Raw genomic sequence first — 20,323 nt, 5'->3', positions numbered from 1 at the left:
TGAGCTCATGGGACTGGAGCCTAGGTTAGGAGGAGCCCGCCTTTGGTATCTATTCCCCTGTAATTGAACAATGGAATGGGTAATTGTAATTAAACGAATGATTGACGTGAGGTATCCACCGGCCCCTAAAATCGGGTATATAAACGGGCAGTCAAGAAGGGAAAAAAGGACATACGGAGGAGAGCTCCCTGAGGTGGATCCATGCTAGCTTCGGCTTAACACCTCAGCCAGCTTGAGAGATGACCGAAGAAGAAGATATCGTTACCGCAGGCTGCAAAGATCAAGCCGCCCTGCCTCATCCAACCATCTGTCTGATCCGGGCCCGGTAAACCATTCTCAGCTGTTACAGGTCGTATGTCTACTGTGTCATAGAGTCATAGAGTCATAGAGTTTTACAGCACAGAAAGAGGCCCTTCGGCCCATCGTGTCTGCGCCGCCCATCCATCCCTGTCCAGTCTAATCCCATTTTCCAGCATTTGGTCCATAGCCTTGTATGCAATGGCATTTCAAGTGCTCATCCAAATGCTTCTTGAATGTTGTGAGGGTTCCTGCCTCTACCACCCTTTCAGGCATTGAGTTCCACATTCCAACCACCCTCTGGGTGAAAAAGTTCCTCCTCAAATCCCCTCTAAATCTCCTGCCCCTTACCCTGAATCTATGCCCCCTTGTTATTGACCCCCCTACTAAGGGGAAAAGTTCCTCTTTGTCTACCCTATCTATGCCCCTCATCATTTTGTACACCTCAATCAGGTCCCCCCTCAGCCTTCTTTGCTCCAAGGAAAACAACCCCAGCCTGTCCAGCCTCTCTTCATAGCTGAGGCGCTCCATCCCAGGTAACATCCTGGTGAATCTTCTCTGCACCCTCTCCAAAGCAATCACATCCTTCCTATAGTGAGGCGACCAGAACTGCACACAGTACTCCAGCTGTGGCCTCACCAGCGTTTTGTACAGTTCCATCATAACCTCCCTGCTCTTATATTCTATGCCTCGGCTAATGAAGGCAAGTATCCCATATGCCTTTTTAACCACCTTATCTACCTGTTCCGCTGCCTTCAGGGATCTATGTACATGTACACCAAGGTCCCTCTGACCCTCTGTACTTCCTAGGGTCCTACCACTCATTGTGTATTCCCTTGCCTTATTTGTCCGTCCAAAATGCATCACCTCGCACTTTTCAGGGTTAAATTCCATTTGCCACTTTTCCGCCCATCTGACCAACCCGTTTATATCGTCCTGTAGCCTGAGGCTTTCCTCCTCACAATTTACCACCCCACCAATTTTCGTGTCATCTGCGAACTTACTGATCATACCTTTTACATTCTCATCCAAATCATTTATGTAGATCACAAACAACAAGGGACCCAGCACCGATCCCTGAGGTACCCCACTGGACACAGGCTTCCAGTCACAAAAGCAACCTTCGACCATCACCCTCTGCCTCCTGCCACTCAGCCAGTTTAGGATCCAACGCGCCAAGGCACCCTGGATCCCATGGGCTCTTACCTTCTTGACCAGTCTCCTATGCGGGACTTTGTCAAAAGCTTTACTGAAGTCCATGTAAACCACATCCACAGCATTTCCCTCATCCACCCCCCTAGTCACCCCCTCGAAAAATTCAATCAGATTTGTCAGACATGATTTACCCTTGACAAAGCCATGCTGACTATCCCCGATTAATCCTAGCCTCTCCAAGTGGAGACTAATTTTGTCCCTCAGAATTTTTTCCAATAATTTCCCTACCACAGATGTTAGGCTCACTGGCCTGTAATTCCCTGGTTTATCCCTGCTACCCTTCTTGAATAATGGTACTACGTTAGCTGTTCTCCAGTCCTCTGGTACATCCCCTGTGGCCAGAGAGGTTCTGAAAATTTGTGTCAGAGCCCCTGCAATCTCCTCCTTTGCCTCCCACAGCAGCCTGGGATACATCTCGTCTGGGCCTGGGGATTTATCCACTTTTTGGCCTGCTAAAACCGCTAGCACCTCCTCCCTCTCGATGCTAATATGTTCAAGTATGTCACAGCCCCCTTGCCCGATTTCTATGTCTGCATCGTCTTTCTCCATAGTGAACACAGATGCAAAAAATTCATTTAAAACCCCGCCTACATCATCTGGCTCTACACACAGATTGCCACTTTGGTCCCTATCCTGATTATGTGTTGTATTTGAACCATCGCTCCTCAATAAACTGCTTGTGACTCTTCGACCCTTTTGAGTAATCTGTGACCCTTGATCAAATCTTACACACTGCATCTCTCACCCGCAGGCACGAGCTCAGATGTTGGCACTACGCGTTCTTTAGAGGCTAGTATAGTAGCGGGATCTGCAATGGGTGAGGCACCGGGGACGAGCAGGCTTCAGCAAGGCCAGGGGGAAAGGGTAGCTCTGGGGCCAGCTCCCTGGAGGGCAAGTTCGCGCGTGAGTTCTGCTGCACAGTACTCAGATGAGGACATCGATGGGGAGGTGTTTAGAAGAAGGGTGATGGACATGTGCACGGAGGTGATAGGTGCAATGGCAAGGATGCCCAAGAGCCTGTCGGCAATGATAAGGATCATGGCGGAGTACACCTCCAACATTTCACAAGGCTCTGTGCACACCATGATGGAGCCCATCATTTGCAAAGGATGGTTGACTCTCAGAGAGACCGTGGCAACCCAGACCTGATGCCGCGTGTGATGGGCGATCTGGTAGCTTCCATTGCAGCACAGGTGGAAACGATGCAATATCTTCGTGCTGTAATGCAGTCTATGCTTGGTGGCATCCAATCTCAGACTGCTCTCATGCAGCCTCAGCTTGATGCCACGCAAGCTCTGACTGTTGCCATCGTGGCTGGGTCTACTACTGTCAACCGGGGCTTTCACGGTGTCACAGCAGGCCAGCAATCTGTGCTGCAACAGATTGCTAGGGATGCTGAGGTGCTTCCCCGTGGGAGTGGCAGTGGGTCAGTGGAGCAGGAAGCTCCTGTCCTCTCTCAGGATGACAACATTCCTGCTCCCACCATTGCCATTCCACTATTGCCTTTGTCGCTGCCTGTCATCCAGCCAGCCCAGGCTGCTGCCGCCCATGCTGAGGTGGTGCAGTCTACAGCCGAGCCTTCCAGGTCCAGAGCTGGTCAAGGATGTCCTGCAAGGCCATCTGAAGTCTCCGGCACGGACACTCAGCAAGCTTCCACCCGCCGTGCTGCAGCCACTGGGCCAACACTTCATCAAAGCACTAGATTAGGCAAAGGCACTGTAACGAGAGGCACTAAGATATTGCGCAAGGGTGAATAGGTAATGTTGTTGTTGTAAATATATGTTCACTGATTATTGATAAATGTATTCATTCAATTTGGATTATTTTTTGGCGTCTCTCATTTCAGCTTTGTGCTGTGATATTGCCTGCGACAGGGATGGAATGATGGGGATGTGGTGAGCAACGGGGATCTGGGGTTTAATTTAATGGAACCACAGTCTGATGAGGTCGTCAGGGACCGCCCTTCTGGAAGGCTAATTGAATGGCTGCCTCTTCACTCGCTCCTGTTCCTCCTCCTCCTCCCCCCTCCTTGTCTTTCTCTTCCTCATCGTCCTCCTCCTCCTCCTCCTCTCTCTCTTCCTCCTCCTGCAGTGGTCCTGCAATCCCTGGTGGCACGGACTGTGCTGTAATGTTGGCCAAGTTGTGCAGCATGCAGCCGACCACAATGAAATGGGACACCTGCTCAGCCGAGTACTGGAGGGCTCCTCTCGAGTGGTCAAGGCAGTGGAACCGTTGCTTGAGCACCCCAATGGTCAGCTCAATGATGTTCCTGGTGGTGGCCTGGCTGTCATTATATGAGTGCTGGGCAGGAGTGTTGGGTGTTGCAGAGTGGAGTCATGAACCAGGTGGAGAGCGGATAACCCTTGTCTCTGACCAGCCAGTCACGAGCTTGATGTGGTGGCTGGAAGAGTGCTGGTACACCTTCTGGCACAGGATGAAGTCATCATGGCTGCTGCCAGGGTAGCGGGCATTGACATTGAGGATTTGCTGTGTGTGGTCGCACACCAACTGCACATTAAGTGAGTGGTAGCCTTTGCAGTTACAGAAGATCTCAGGATTGTTATGTATTGCCAGCAAAGCCACGTGGGTGCAGTCAATGGCGTCCTGTGCCATGGGGGAAGCCCGCTATCCTGGCACAGCCACATGCACGTTCGTCCTGCTTCTCTCTGGTGATGGGAAAGGAAATGTAGTCACTTTTCCTACTGTAGAGAGCCTCAGTGACCTGCCGGATGCAGCGATGTATGGAGAACTGAGATGTTAGCTATATCTCCTGTTGCAGACTGCAAGGATCCACTGGCAAAGAAATTGAGGGCGATGGTGACCTTGACTGCCACTGAGAGAGCCATGGTCACCCTGATCTGAGGCTTGAGGTCTGGTTGCAGCAGATGGCAGTGTTCTGTGACCACCTCCTTGCTGAAGCGGAGCCTTCTAATGCATTGCACCTCACTTAATTGAAGGTAGGAGAAGTGCTCTCGGAATACCCTAGAAGGGTAAGGCCTCCTGTTGAGAACCCTCATGGCCCTTCTCCTCCTTTTGGTCACATGTTCCAATCTTTCTCGTTGCCTCCACTCTCTCCGCCGTAGATCCTGGAGGGCGAGGTCGACTACCAGTACAGCCGCCATTAATGTAACCAAGTTTAGCACTTTGAAGATGTTGTGAGAATAAATGTGACTAATTGTTAGTAGCCACAACACTCCTGATACTAAACAAACTTTAAATGACTGAATTAAACAGTTGCACAATGTCAAACTGACAAGGAAGCAGTGAAACAGCACTAGCATGACAGCTGCAACTCATTACTCATGATTCCTTTAAGTAGCACACCTGGAGCCGCCTGCTTGACACCTCCTCTCTCTGTCACTGTTGCTGTCGGGGCGAAGCGCTAAGGCAGGGGGGCAACAATAAATATTGCAGATCGGGCACCCAGTGAGTGTTGCACATTCACTGACGTCATGATCTGCCTGGCACTGAGGTGCCCGGCGGTAACTCATAGCAGTGGCACTACAAGAGGGCCGGATTTGGCATGCGTCGCTGGATTCGCCTTGCTCCGGTGCTACACATCAGCGTCCTGTTAGCGCCCCACCAGGCTCTAACTGGAGGCGCTAAACAACTGAATTATTCCCCCATTGTCTTTTTTTTGTTTTTTCAGCTCTTGTACAGAAAGAAAGTTGGGATATTTGCATAACTATCACAAATTTAGAAAATTCCAAAAATGAAAATCGAAATAAACAGATGCTATACTGAAGGAAACTTGTTACACTCATGAAAATATATTAGAATGCAAATAATAGATAGTAATGAAGCATGGATCTTTAAGAATCTCTCGTACAGCGCTCAACAAATTGAGAAGAAGTCAGCAGAAAGCAGTATTTTAAGAACCACAGAATCATGACAGGGCCCATTCTATCTCTAATTATAGGATTCAGAATGTGATTATGGACTCTAATTGGCAATGCAACAGAAGCAGCAGGCTCCTGGAAAAGTTATTCCCCATTGGTTTCTCTGCGGACACTAATGAGGGGTCTACTCAATGTTTGCTCTCCTAAATAATTCTAAGTCTACCAATTTGACGACCAAATGTTCCAATTAAGTCTTTTTAAAATCAAAGTCAGCTGATGGCACACAGGCAAGTACATTGGGGATTTTCAGATGTTAGAAAGGAACATCAGCTAAAAAGTAACTCCATTAGTTTGTTACAGTCCATCCTTACAACCGATATATCAAGACCTCTTTACAGAAGGTCAGATTAAGTAGATCGATCAGAACATTTCAAAATAGTTTCACTATCAGGATCACAGTATACAGTTATAAAATTCCCAGCAATCGGAAGAGAGAAAAAGCTAAGTGACTACCTACCTTCCTTTAAATAGTGTTTGGCTTTGTTGATAATTTTACTGAAAGAGTTAATAGAAATGAAGATATAGATTGGAATGATTTAAAGAGCAGCATACAATAGAGGAGAAACCATGTTTAGGTATTTACTGCAGAATTTAATAACACAGTTTAGACTACTAAATAACTACAGAAAGTGCTGGAAACACTCAGCAGGTCAAGCAGCATCGAGGAGAAACAGAGTCAACATTTCAGGTTGAACACTTCATCAGAATTGGACAAGGTTAGGGAGGAGAGATTTTTAAACCGGGGCAGGGAGGAGGGGAGGAAAGAACAAAGGGAAGGCCTGTGATAGGATGGAAGGCAGGAGAGATTGACTGACAAAAGGGATGATAGAGCAAGGCAAAAGGAGAGGTAATGGGACAAGTTAAGAAACAAAAGATGGCTCTCGATGATGTGTGAATGATGATGGCAGCTACGATGTGAGGAAACAAGAGAAAAAAACAATAAAGAAATACATGGGCCAATTTATAGTCTGAATTGTTGAACTCGATGTTAAGTCCAGAAGGCTGTAGAGTGCCTAATAGAAAGATGAGGTGCTGTTCCTCAAGCTTACGTTGAGCTTTGTTGGAACAGTGTAAAAGGCCAAGGATGGAGAGATCAGAGTGGGAGTGGAGGCGAGAATTAAAGTGACAGGCGACTGGAAGCTCGGGGTCACGCTTGCGGACTGAACAGGTGTTCCGCAAAGCGGTCACCTAATCTGCATTTGGTCTCCCCAATATAGAGGAGACCGCATCATGAGCAGCGAATACAGTATACTAAATTGTAAGAAGTACAAGTAAATCGCTGTTTCACCTGGAAGGAGTGTTTGGGGCCCTGGATGGTGGGAAGGGAGGAGGTAAAACGGCAGGTGTTGCATCTCCTGCGCTTGCATGGGAAGATGCCGGGCGAAGGAGAAGGGGTGTTGGGGGTGATAGAGAAGTGGACCAGGGTGTCGTGGAGAGAGCGGTCCCTTCGGAATGCTGAAAGGGGGGGCGGAGGGGAAGATGTGTTTGGTGGTGGGATCACGCTGGAGGTGGCGGAAATGGCGGAGGATGATCCGTTGAATGTGAAGGCTGGTCGGGTGAAAGGTAAGGACAAGGGGAACCCTATCGTGGTTCTGGGAGGGAGGGGAAGAGGTGAGAGCAGAAGTGTGGGAAATGGAACGGACACGGTCGAGAGCCGTGTCAACCACGGTAGAAGGGAATCCTTGGTCGAGGAAAAAGGAAGACATACTGGAAGCACTAGTATGGAAATTTAGACGACTAAATAACTGAAAACCAAAAAAGTCATGAGTGAGGTAAATATCACACTTAACATGCAAATATAAATATTGTGTGTATATACCATATATGTAGTGCCAATATTATTACTAAAAATAGCTTTAACGAACGAAATTCTAAGCTTGTGGACAGATTAACATTCCCTATTTTTTACAGGTGCATTCTGTCATTGTATTATAATTGGGAGTAGGTTAATTCCTGAAACATAAGTTATATTTTATTAATTTGTCACTGAGTTGTTTTAAATTTCTAACTTAATCGGCCTTTCAATATCTCAAAAAATAAATATTAAAGCAATATCTCTATCTTCAGTGCTTCAGTTTCTTCCAAAGTGTGAGATACAGTAAGGTGCATATCCTCTCAGGCCACAGTGTTCAAAACTGATTCTAATTAGCAATGGAACTTGAAATTTAAACCATCGAGTAATCACAATGAGGTTATCATCCAGTTTGGTTGGCAAAAACAAATTTGAAGTATCTTTTGGTATCACAAACATTGGTCTATGAAATAAAACTCCAGCTGAGCTCGAGTACACCGCAGAGAGACTAATTCTATGAGATTTTATTGGCTGCGACTCAGAGCAAGGTAATAAATGTTAATCAGACTTTATGATAGAAATCTCATCAATGAAGTAAACTGGAAACATGTCTACTACCATCTATATATTTAGTTTACAATTTATAGGTTTAATATACTATTTCTGCGTCCGTATTCTATGCACCAATTAATAGGCTATCCTTTTCATACTATTTGGCCTGCAGGGTTGATTCTAACATTGTTTGAACTACGGTGAAGTGTTGGAGCTTGGCAGGATTTTGTTGGGGTGATAAAAATTTGTATTGATTGCGGGGCTCTTGATGCATAGGCATACAATGGGAACCCTGAGCTTGGGAGCATTTAGGGGAAGGGTCTTAGCATTGGTAGCAATGGGTGTAAAGTCTGTGGGTTGTGCAGTTAATAAATACACAGACTTCAGAAGTAACAAACAAACAGGTCTTTACTATTCGAAGGTCCGGGCGAATCTGCCCCAGCAATCCTGCTACAACACTTATATACTGGTGTGGTCACTATCGGTATTACAGTATACAGAAGCCAAACAAATAGTGCCACACCTAAAGTAGTTCCCTTAAAGGTGAACGGTTACATTCAATAGTTCCCTTAAAGATAGACGGGTACATACACTATAATCCTCCTTTTTTAGCTTATTACTTACAGAGTCCCCGTTAAACATACATATCTTCAACTTCCTATAAAACAAATTACAGATATAATCTCGGTGGAGTCAATGTCATATAAAACAATTTACAAATATAATCTCGGTGGAAACAGTCCACAGGTTCAGTCTCTGCGGAAACAGTTCGTAGATTCAGTCTCTGATCTTGACTCGTTCCGAACAACATTTCTTTGGTGTAGCCGGTTCACCTGGCTAGCGTGACTCCTCCATAGCCTTTTTCTTGACGTAACAGCTTGAACTTTCGTCCTGTTGAACCAGCAGTGCGGACTTTTACAACCAACTGGCTGTCTTGACACTTTCCAGTTTTCCAACTGATTTAGCTCCTTTCGTAATGTCCCGCCTGGAATGGTAGAAGTGCTAATATTTTAGACAGTTAATATCTTCTGCTTCTTCTTTTTCTTTTCTGCCTTTTTGAAACTCTCGGAGCTCCTTTCTCAGCTGCCAGCTGTAGCGCCACCAATTCTCTATGTTCCTTAGACCTTAAGTGCTTCATCCGGATTTCAGCACTTTGAGAGTTTTCATCACAAGCTGGGCAGACCACATCCTCGTAATATTCAGTGTCACTCAACAGGTCATGGTAATATTCGGGTTCGTCCTGAGTTAGGCCCGCTAGAGAGACTTCTTCTTCCTCCTCACCCGTCTGGACGTTAGCTGACGGTGGTTCCTTCCCTAAACATCTTTCTTGAAAAGCCTTCTTCATGCATTCATATTCATCCCGCTCTTCCTGGGTTATCTGCCATTCCTTCACGACGGACCTCATTTATGAGCTCAATACCTTCCTTTCCATCGGTAATTGCGTTATCAGGCTATTTAACCCTCTACTGCAGTAACGGTTTCCACATTCTTCTGTTCACCTTGACGTGATTCAACGTACTTTTGGCATCCTTGTAAAATTTGTGTTGCCACCTCAGCTATCTCCGTGACTTTTGAGAGCTCCGAACTCGTTCCCCCTGAAGATTGAAGCTCGTGTTCAGATTGTTCCCCTTGCAGAGTCTTGTCCTGCAGCATATGAAGGAGTTGGCTGACCTTTAACTCTTCCCTGGGAACACGGTGGATCAGAGTCTTCTCCATTTCATCCACCTCTTTCTCCAATACTTCCACCTTACGTTCCTCTTGAACTTTGGCTTTCAGCGCTCGGAAAAGTTGCGCCCTGATGCTCTCTAGTTCATGTTCAGGGACCATTCTTACAGTGTCCTGTTCTTCCACTGAAAGGATTCCCAGTTGAATCTGTTCTTCAAGTTGTTGAACCTCGGTCATTGCCGCCTCATATTTGTCTTGGGTGTCCTTCAATGTTTTTATAAGTTCTTGGACATCCTGTCTTTCATGCTCTGCCATGATTTTCACCTCTAATTTCTCATCTATGGATGGAGCTTCTATTGATGAGTCTGTCTTGGCCTTGAGCTCATCAAGAATTTCCTGCAGCCTTTGGACTTCTTGCTCATGTTCAACCTTTAGTTGTTCATAAGCTTCTACTGAAACTAGCTTTTCGGAGGCTGCCGAGTTAACCCCCTCCAGAATTGTAGCCTGGGCCTGTTCATACTGTTCTTTCAACTTCTCACACTCTGCTTGTAAGGAGTCGTAGAGAAGAACTGGAATAAAATCCTGGCTCCCTGAAGATTCCTCTTCCTTTGGTTCATTCTGTAAATATTCTAGTTCCTGAACAGCATCAGGGGAATGTGATTGGTATTTGACCACGATGGCTCTATGGTCGCTCGCTGCTTGAGCTAGCTGTCTCTGTAGTCTTTCCAGGTTCTCCCATTCGGTGTCCCAGAACTTTTCCATATTTTTCATCTCTTGTATGAGACGGTCACTCAACTGTTCTAATTGTTGTCGTACTTTGACATAAGTTTGAGTCCGAACTCGGTGTTCTTCCGTCTTGGATGAATCCTTTGCTTGAACAGGCTCAGAATTCCCTGTCAACCTGGAGTTCTGCTCTGCAGCTTTATTCTTCTTGGTAACATAAGTCCTTCTGCATGTCTGCGTTTCCTTCCCCATCGTCGGCAAGTCCCTTTTAGCCTTGTCTTCCATATTTGCATTGGTCTTATCGTCATCCATTTCAGAATCTGAGCTGATAGCTTGCACCGAGTCCTCCCTCATTATGGCTTTTAGGTAGTGCCATTCCATATCTATTTTCTTAATCCACTCCCGTCCTAGAAGTGGTGGTCCTCCTTCAGGTACTACGTACAAATTCATTCTTGGGTGTTCTTTACCTCTATCTCTCACCTTGACTCTTATTTTCCCCATGGGGTATACGTTCTGTCCCGTGTATGTCTGTAATACGAACTTGGTATTTCTTAAAGGTATGTGAGAGAATAGCCGGTGGTAGTCCCTTCGGTTGATGACTGATAGAGCTGATCCAGTGTCCAGCTCCATTCTTACTTGGACTCCAGCTATTTTTAGTACGACCCAGATCGTTTGTAGATCCGTCTCTTTCCCCACATTGTGGATTCTCAGACTACCCAGCTCTTGGTTGTTTGGGTCTGAGTCTGAATTCTGTTCGTCTGCACTCTTCTCAGCCACCTGATGTACCTTGTTGTACTTTTCTTGTGGTGGCTTCCGTTGATTGTTGGTCTTTTTCCCGGACCGGCATACCTTCGCGATGTGACCCAGTTTGCCACATTTCCTACACTCTTGGTTCTTAAACCAGCATTGATTCTGGTCGTGCGTTGTCTTCCCACAACGGTAGCATTTTGTTGTGCTCGCAGTAATTTGGTCCACCCCGAGTGCCGCCGCCTTTAGCTGCATTTCCGCAGTCCCTTTCGCTGCGGCTTCGTGTGATGCAGCTATGAGGACAGCCCTGTCCAGTGTGAGGTCGTTTTCTTCCAGTAGTCGCTTCTGCGTTCCTTCTTTGGACAATCCGCATACGAACTTGTCCCGCAGTGCCTCTGTCAGATTCCCTCCGAACTGGCAGTATTTCGCCAGCCTACGCAGCTCGACCAAGTATTCCGCATTGCTTTCGTCTTTCCTCTGCGTTCTTGCGTAGAATTTGAATCGTTCAGCCAGCATCAACGGTGTGGGGTTCAAGTGGTCCTTCAGCACAGCCACAATTTCTTCGAAGGTCTGATCCGCTGGTTTAGCTGGTGCTATTAGATGCTTCAAGAGCCCGTATGTTTTTGCCCCCATCGAGTTTAGCAATGTTATCGCCTTGTCGTCTTCCTCTATTTTGTTGGCTTCGCAATAGATCTCTATGCGTTCCACGTACGTGGCCCAGTCTTCTATTTCAGAATTAAAGTCGTTAATATTCCCTCGCTTAGGCATCTTTCTTCCCTTGGGAGCAGCACCAGTATTTGTTTAAGTATTCTTATTTACTTGTTTGTTTCTAAGATGGCGGTTTTCCCGCGAAATCGGCGGTTTCCCGCTCTTTCCTTCTCTCCCCGCCCACTTCAATGGCGGTATGTCAATCAAGATGGCGGTTTTCCCGCAAAAATGGCGGTTTCCCGCTCTTCCTTTCTCACCCCGCCCACTTCAATGGCGGTTTCCCGCTTCTGGCGTCTTCTCCGCCTAATGGCGGCTTCCCGCGTTTCTTCTCGGTGGAAGGGGTACGCTTCCCCCACAGCGGACAGGTTCAGCTGCTGGCTGGCTACCGCACAGCTCCCCTTACTCGGCTATGTCTTTTCCTCCCGCCCGCACGGTTCTACCGGCGCTGGGTACACCCCGTTAACGGAGGACAGTTCAGCCGCTGGACTGGCTCTCGCGCAGTCTCTCTCTCCGTACCCGGCTCTGTCGCTCTCTCACCCGCACGTTCGGTGTTACCGGCCCTGGGTACCCCGTTGGTGGAGAACAGCTCAGCCGCTGGACTGGCTCTCGCGCAGTCTCTCACCCCGTTTTCGGCTGTGTCTCTCACCCACTCCCGCACGTTCGGTTTTGCCGGCTCTGAGTACCCCGTTGGTGGAGAACAGCTCAGCCGCTGGACTGGCTCCTCGCAGTCTCTCTCTCCGCACCCGGCTCTCACCCGCACGGTTCCCGTTCGCCTCCCCAGCCCTCTCGCAGACCGGTGTTTCCCTCCCCGGCTGCGGCTGGGTTTCTCTTCCCGCGCCTACTCGCAGGCTCAGCGCTTCGTGGCTGCGGTCGCTGCCCGGATTTTTCCCGCCGTTGGACCCGACTTTTGGCCGGCACAGCTCCCCCTCGACCGAGGTCGAGTGCTCTGCCCTTATCCTCCGGATACTTCTACACCTTCCCCTACTCACAGTCTCTTCAGCCGCCTTGTTTCTTGCTGGTCGGCTCACTCCGCACCGTGGCAGAAGGGTAGTCAGTGCCTGTTGCTGATACAGCTTTTGTTGTTAGTCTTCCTGCTTTCTGTTGTTGCAGCCTCGTGTTTTCTTTTGGTAGCACGACGAGGGCGGTTGTCTCTCTTCGACGCTCTTCGTTGCTTTTGGTAATCTTGCCGCAGGGTACGATCGGACTCGTCGCCACTGTAAAGTCTGTGGGTTGTGCAGTTAATAAATACACAGACTTCAGAAGTAACAAACAAACAGGTCTTTACTATTCGAAGGTCCGGGCGAACCTGCCCCAGCAATCCTGCTACAACACTTATATACTGGTGTGGTCACTATCGGTATTACAGTATACAGAAGCCAAACAAGTAGTGCCACACCTAAAGTAGTTCCCTTAAAGGTGAACGGTTACATTCAATAGTTCCCTTAAAGATAGACGGGTACATACACTACAATGGGGATTAATTGACTGTGGAGCACTGTAGGTAGAGCTTTGTGGGCTAAAGGAATATGATTGCGGATCAAGGAATGTGGAAATATTGATGCATGGGCTAATGTGCTGTGGCAGCCCTCGGAGGTGTGGTGTCTTTGGATCTTGGAGCAGTGGAATGAGCATGGTGGGGTTTTGGAGCAATGGGGGCCATAGGTTTGAGACCTCGGGGATTGGGGTGTCACTGCCTGGGACCATTGGTAGGATCAGTGCGGCGATCTGGGGATGCAGAAGCATGATGGGGGAGGGGGAGTGTGTGGTGCGGTTTGGGGGTCTTGGAGAACATAAAGACAGGGGTCTTAGGATCCAGGAGGATTGAGTTAGGGCTTATCACTGTTCCTGAGCCATTAGAAGTATGTTACCTGACAAAAAATAGTGGATACAGTAATCGGATTTGGATTTTTTTTAATGATTTGATTGGTTTACTTTGCCAGTCTTTTACTCTTCTAACAAATTAATGCGTGTGTGAATACTAATTAATATATTTGCATGTCACCCAATTAATTGGAGAAAATTTGCTTGAAATGGAATAGACGTATACATCACTAATCAAGAAGTTTAAATAATTTTTAAATTGTTTAGCATAAATTGCACAATGATTCAGTGACACTGTAGGAAAAAAAAAGAACTTTTATTTAATTAGTGCCTTTCACAATATCCCAAAATGCTTCACAGCCAATTAATTGCTTTTGAAGTCCAGACACTGTTGTAATGTAGCAAAATATGGCAGCCGAACTGCACAAGGCAGGGTTCCATTGTATTCCAAGGCATACTTGCATTGGAGGCAGTTCAGAGACGATTCACTAGGTTAATTCCTGAGATGAGGGGGTTGACTTATGAGGAAAGGTTGAGCAGGTTGGGCTGATACTCATTGGAATTTAGAAGAATGAGTGGTGGTCTTATTGAAACATATAAGATACTGAGGGGGCTCGACAAGGTAGATGCAGAGAGGATGTTTCCCCTCGGGGGCATAGTTTCAGAATAAAGGGTCGCCCTTTTAGAACTGAGATGAGGAGGAATTTCTTCTCTGAGGGTCGTAAATCTGTGGAATTCTCTGCCCCAGAGAGACATGGAGGCTGGGTCATTAAATATATTTAAGGTGGTGATAGACAGATGTTTGCAAGATAAGGGAGTGAAGGGTTATGGGGAGCGGGCAGGGAAGTGGCTTTGAGCCCAAGATCAGCCATGATCTTATTGAATGACGGAGCAGACTCGAGGGGCCAAGTGGCCTATTCCTGCTACTATTTCTTTCTTATGTTCCAAAACAGCAAGAGATAAACAACCAGATAATCTGTATTGTTGATTCAAGGATAAACATTGACCAGGATACATTTCGAATAGTGCCATGGGATCCTTTACATCCACCTGAGAAGGCAGGTGGGCCTTGGTTTAACGTCTCATCCGAAAGACAGGACCTCCAACAGTACTGCACTGGAGTGTCAGCCTAGATTATATGCTCAAGTCTCTGGAGTTGGGTTTGAATCAACAGCTTTCTGAATCCAAGGCAAGAGTGCGATCAGTGAGCGAGGCTGACACCTGTAAATAGACTATTTAGACAAGAAGACATTAATGAACTTGCAGAATGGCATGTAATTGGCAAGTTAATTTCAATATAGATATGTGTGAGGTGATGCATTTTGATAGGAAGAATAAGGAGGCCAAATACTGCTTGGAAAATAAGGCTGGAATTTTGCCTACCTCGGCGGGTCTGGTGCAGGCGGTGTCAGTGAGGGGTCGCGACCCGCTGGCTCCATCCCGCTGTTGAAAGTGAATTTACCTTAATGGGGCCTATTAAGCCTGCTCAGCACATTACCTGGCCCAATTAGATGGAGCGGGCCTGGTGACATCATTCATGACGCGTTTTCATCCTCTCGTCTGCACCATGTCTAGTTTCATCTAACATAGTGCTGTCAGTGTACTACAGCATTGAAGTGCTGCAGACACGGACAATGACAGCACGGAGGCAGAGGGCGGCACCCAGGTTCTCCCATGACTCCCTGCATATGCTTATGGAGGGAGTCAGAGCACGCAGGGAGGCCCTCTTTCCTTCTGATCGGCCAAAACAGCCTGGTTGGAGATTGCAGAGGATGTCACAAGCAGGGATGTGTTCAGGAGGACCTGGGTGCAGTTCCACTAACGTTTCAATTATCTCATTAAATCAGGAAATGTTAGTATAAAGCCACACTCAACTTCATCCTCCTGTGCCTCTCAAAACATCCCCATCACTCAGCCTTCCCTACCCTACTCCTGCACATCCTTACTCACACCAACATACCTTGCACCTCCACCCATCCCTCTCTCTCTATCTTCATTATCACATCCCATCTCACTAGCTACCCCTCACACTCACCCTCATCCTAGTGCAATCAAAACAACTTACAACACACAAGGGTAGCCACTTGGGTGTTTTATCCAATGTTTTTGTAAAGTTTCTGTTAATGTGGTGTCTAACATAAAAATCTTGGACAGATTTGTGTGCTCATTTGGAAGTGGCTTAGTGAGTTGCAGTGAATGGTGAGACATAATGGTACCCCCTGCAATGGTAATGAGTGTGAAAGGAATGGCTTGGCATTGTAGGGATGCTTTTTGGTGTGGGGTGGTGCCAACCTGGCGCATCATGTGACAGCTATATGGATGTACAGCGTCAAGTGAAGTAAATCTAGCCATGATGAGGCCATCCTTGGCCTCCCGGGCAGCAATGTGCTTGGGTACTGATGCCCTCTGTCCTATGTAGCATCAAGTGATTGCGGAGAAGGTTGGTGTTGTTGTTTTTGGTGCTGCTGGAGTGCCTGGTGCTGCTGGTGTTGGGGCTCATCATGGTTCGATACTGAGGACCAAGGTGAGACAGTATAAATGGTAGCCATGTTGATGGAATAGATGGCAGGTGAAGCACAGATGACAGAAGCATTTTGTCAGTGGTGAGAGAGTTCTTCCAATGAGGTGACACTGGATGGAGACTTTGCTGGAAAGACTTGCAGCCTGCAGAATCTGTGCTGGAAATGGACTGAGCAACAGCTTCTGCCTGAGGAAAGTGATCATCTGTCAGCTGGGAGCTTTTACTGTACATTTGCTGCTGTCAAGTAACCAGCTGGAGCAATGGCCACGGAACCCCTGCCTTAGATTCACAGACGTGGTTCCTGAGTTGCGTGAATCCCGTGGCCATGCAGTGCAATTTAAGATGTAGGGGGGAAAAAGGCTCTTAAGTGCCTGTAAACTAGCTGATAATGCTTTCAATTGGGTTGCCTGCCGCTTCCTCTCGGGTTGGCTCCTCAATGACAGATGTGCCTGGGGGAAAGGCGTGTGGGAGCGAGATGACAGCGGGTTCCCGACCCCCTGTCAAAAATAACAACTTTCCCACTCGACTCACCACCGACCGCGCCCGCTACGGCCTAAGGGGGAAAAATTCAGTATCGCCCCATTTGGGGCGCCATTATCGGCCATGCGCAAAGTTTAGTGCCTGGCGCTAATTATCACCTCCGATGGCAAACTTGGGCTTTTATCGCCCCTGGAGGTGATTGGAGCACTAAATCAGGCGCTTCACACCTGTCTTAAGGCGCAAAGGCCGAGCACCGAGGCGCTACCTCAGAGCGCTGGCGAAGCAAGGAAGGGCAAATCAAAATGAACCTGCAAAGTACTGCTCAGTACCCAAAACCCCTTCACACAGCATTGAATCTCTCCAGAAGTCTCTCTCTCTCTCTCTCTCTCTCAGAATGCGTGGTGCAAAAATGTCATCAACAAAAAAAGGCAGGAAGTGGTCGTCTTTAAATAGGGCTCCCCCAGTCACTTCCTGACTGCAAAACGCTCCCCTCAACCTGTCGTTGCTAGCGGCAGGCGGTATGGCAGGGGGCGCCACTCAATATCCGGGCCAGGGCGCTACCGGGGCGTTGCGCACTCGACTGACATCATGATCTGCCGGCGCAGGAGATCGTGGCGGTAGTGTTTAGCGCCACTTCAAAATGACTAGTTAATTTCACGAGCGGCGCAAATATCGTCTCGCCCGGGCGCTAGTTGCTTTGCGCCCCATTAGCGCCCTCTTAATGCGCTAACGGGAAGCGCAAACAACTGAATTTTTCCGCCTAAGAGACTAAATGGGACAGAGAAGCAAGGGATCTAGGGGTACAGATACACAAATTACTAAAAGTAGCAATGCAGGTTAATAAGGCCATAAAAAAGCAAACTAAGGCTTCATTTCTAAAGAGATGGAATTGAAAAACAAGTATGTCACATTAAACTTGTATAGAACCTTGGCTAGACCACACTTGGAAGACTGTGCAAAGTTAGAATCATAGAAACATAGAAGATAGGAGCAGGAGTAGGCCATTTGGCGCCTCGAGCCTGTTCCGCCATTTAATGCGATCATGGCTGATCATCAAAATTCAGTACCCTGTCCCTGCTTTCTCCCCATATCCCTTGATCCCTTTAGCCTTAAGAAATAATCTAACTCCTTCTTCAATATATTTAATAAGTTGGCCTCAACTGCCTTTTGTGGTAGAGAATTCCACAGGTTCACCACTCTCTGGGTGAAGAAATTCCTCCTCATCTCAGTCCTAAATGGCTTACCCCTTATCCTTAGACTGTGACCCCTGGTTCTGGACTCCCCCGCCATCGGGAAAATCCTTCCTGCATCTAGTCTGTCTAGTCCTGTTAGAATTTTATAAGTTTCAATGAGATCCCCTCTCATTCTTCTAAACTCTAGCGAATATAAGCTTGATCGACACAATCTCTCTTCATACGTCATTCCTGCCATCCCAGGTATCAGCCTGGTGAATCTTCGCTGCACTCCCTCCATGGCAAGAACATCCCTCCTCAGATAAGGCAACCAAAACTGCACACAATACTTAAGGCATGGCCTCACCAAGGCCCTGTACAACTGCAGCAAGACATCCTTGCTACTGTACTCAAATCCTCTCGCTATGAAGGCCAACATACCATTTGCCTTCTTAACCGCCTGCTGCACCTGCATGCTTACCTTCAGCAACTGGTGCACAAGGACACATAGGTCTCATTGCACTTCCCCTTTTCCCAATCTATTGCCGTTCAGATAATAATCTGTCTTCCTGTTTTTGCCACCAAAGTGGATAACCTCGCATTTATCCACATTATACTGCATCTGCCATGCATCTGCCCAATCACCCAACCTGTCCAAACCATACTGGAGTTTCTCAGCATCCTCCTCACAGGACACACGCCCACCCAGCTTTGTGTCGTCTGCAAACTTGGAGATATTACATCTAGTTCCCTCGTCTAGATCATTAATATATATTGTGAATAGCTGGGGTCCTAGCACCGAACCCTACGGTACCCCACTAGTCACTGCCTGCCACTCGGAAAAAGACCCGTTTATCCAACTCTTTGCTTTCTGTCTGCCAACCAGTTCTCTATCCAAGTCAGTATCTTACCCCCAATCCCACGTGCTTTAACTTTGCATGCCAATCTCTTATGCGGGACCTTATTGAAAGGTTTCTGAAAGTCCAAATACACCACATCTACTGGTTCTCCCTTATCTATTCTACCAGTTACATCCTCAAAAAATTCCAGTAGATTAGTCAAGCATGATTTACCTTTTGTAAATCCATGTTGACTTTGTCCGATCCTGTCACTGTTTTCCAAGTGCTCTTCTATTACATCTTTTATAATGGACTCTAGCATTTTCCCCAGTGCCGATGTCAGGCTTACCGGTCTATAATTCTTTCAGTTCTTTCAGTTCTGGTCTGCATATTATAAAAAGGATATAGAGGCATTGGAGAGGGTGCAAAAAGGATTCACAAGGATTATACCAGAACTGAAAGTTTATAACTATAAGTAAAGACTGAACCGGCTGGGGCTCTTTCCACTAGAAAAGAGAAGGCTGAGGGATGACCTGATAGTGGTCTTTTAGATAATAAAGGTATATAGTCATAGAGTCATAGAGTTATACAGCACGGATAGAGGCCCTTTGGCCCATCGTGTCCGCGCCGGCCATCAAGCCCTGTCTAATCTAATCCCATATTCCAGCATTTGGTCCGTAGCCTTGTATGCTATGGCATTTCAAGTGCTCATCCAAATGCTTCTTAAATGTTGTGAGGGTTCCAGCCTCCACAACCCTTTCAGGCAGTGAGTTCCAGACTCCAACCACCCTCTGGGTGAAAAAGTTCTTTCTCAAATCCCCTCTAAATCTCCCGCCCTTTACCTTGAATCTATGCCCCCTAGTTATTGACCCTTCTACTAAGGGAAAAAGCTCCTTAGTATCCATCCTATCTATGCCCCTCATAATTTTGTACACCTCAATCATGTCCCCCCTCAGCCTCCTCTGCTCCAAGGAAAACAAACCCAATCTGCCCAGTCTCTCTTCATAGCTGAAGCGCTCCAGCCCTGGTAACTTCCTGGTGAATCTCCTCTGCACCCTCTCCAAAGCTATCACATCCTTCCTGTAGTGTGGCGACCAGAACTGCACACAGTATTCCAGCTGTGGCCTAACCAGTGTTTTATACAGCTCCATCATAACCTCCTTGCTCTTATATTCTATGCCTCGGCTAATGAAGGCAAGTATCCCATATGCCTTTTTTACCACCTTATCCACCTGTTCTGCTGCCTTCAGGGATCTATGTACATGCACACCAAGGTCCCTCTGATCCTCTGTCTTTCCTAGGGTCTTACCATTCATTGTGTATTCCCTTGCCTTGTTAGTCCCCCCAAAGTGCATCACCTCGCACTTTTCCGGGTTAAATTCCATTTGCCACTGTTCCGCCCATCTGACCAACCCATCTATATCGTCCTGCAGACTGAGACTACCCTCCTCGCTATTTACCACCCTACCAATTTTTGTATCATCCACGAACTTACTGATCATACCTTTTACATTCATATCCAAGTCATTAATGTAGACCACAAACAGCAAGGGACCCAGCACCGATCCCTGTGGTACCCCACTGGCCACAGGCTTCCAGTCACAAAAACAACCTTCGACCATCACCCTCTGCCTTCTGCCACTAAGCCAGTTTTGTATCCAATGTGCCAAGGCACCCTGGATTCCATGGGCTCTTACCTTATTGACCAGTCTCCCGTGCGGGACTTTATCGAAGGCCTTACTGAAATCCATGTATACCACATCCACTGCATTACCCTCATCCACACACCTAGTCACCCCCTCAAAAAATTCAATCAAATTAGTCAGACATGATCTTCCCTTGACAAAGCCATGTTGACTATCCCTGATTAATCCTTGCCTCTCCAAGTGGAG

This window comes from Somniosus microcephalus, chromosome 2 (genome assembly GCF_052327205.1).
Source record: "Somniosus microcephalus isolate GS21.2 chromosome 2, FLI_Smic_1.0, whole genome shotgun sequence".
NCBI classification, from domain to species: Eukaryota; Metazoa; Chordata; class Chondrichthyes; order Squaliformes; family Somniosidae; genus Somniosus; species Somniosus microcephalus.
The sequence above is the reverse complement of the archived record's forward strand: the minus strand, read 5'-3'. Positions refer to the sequence as shown.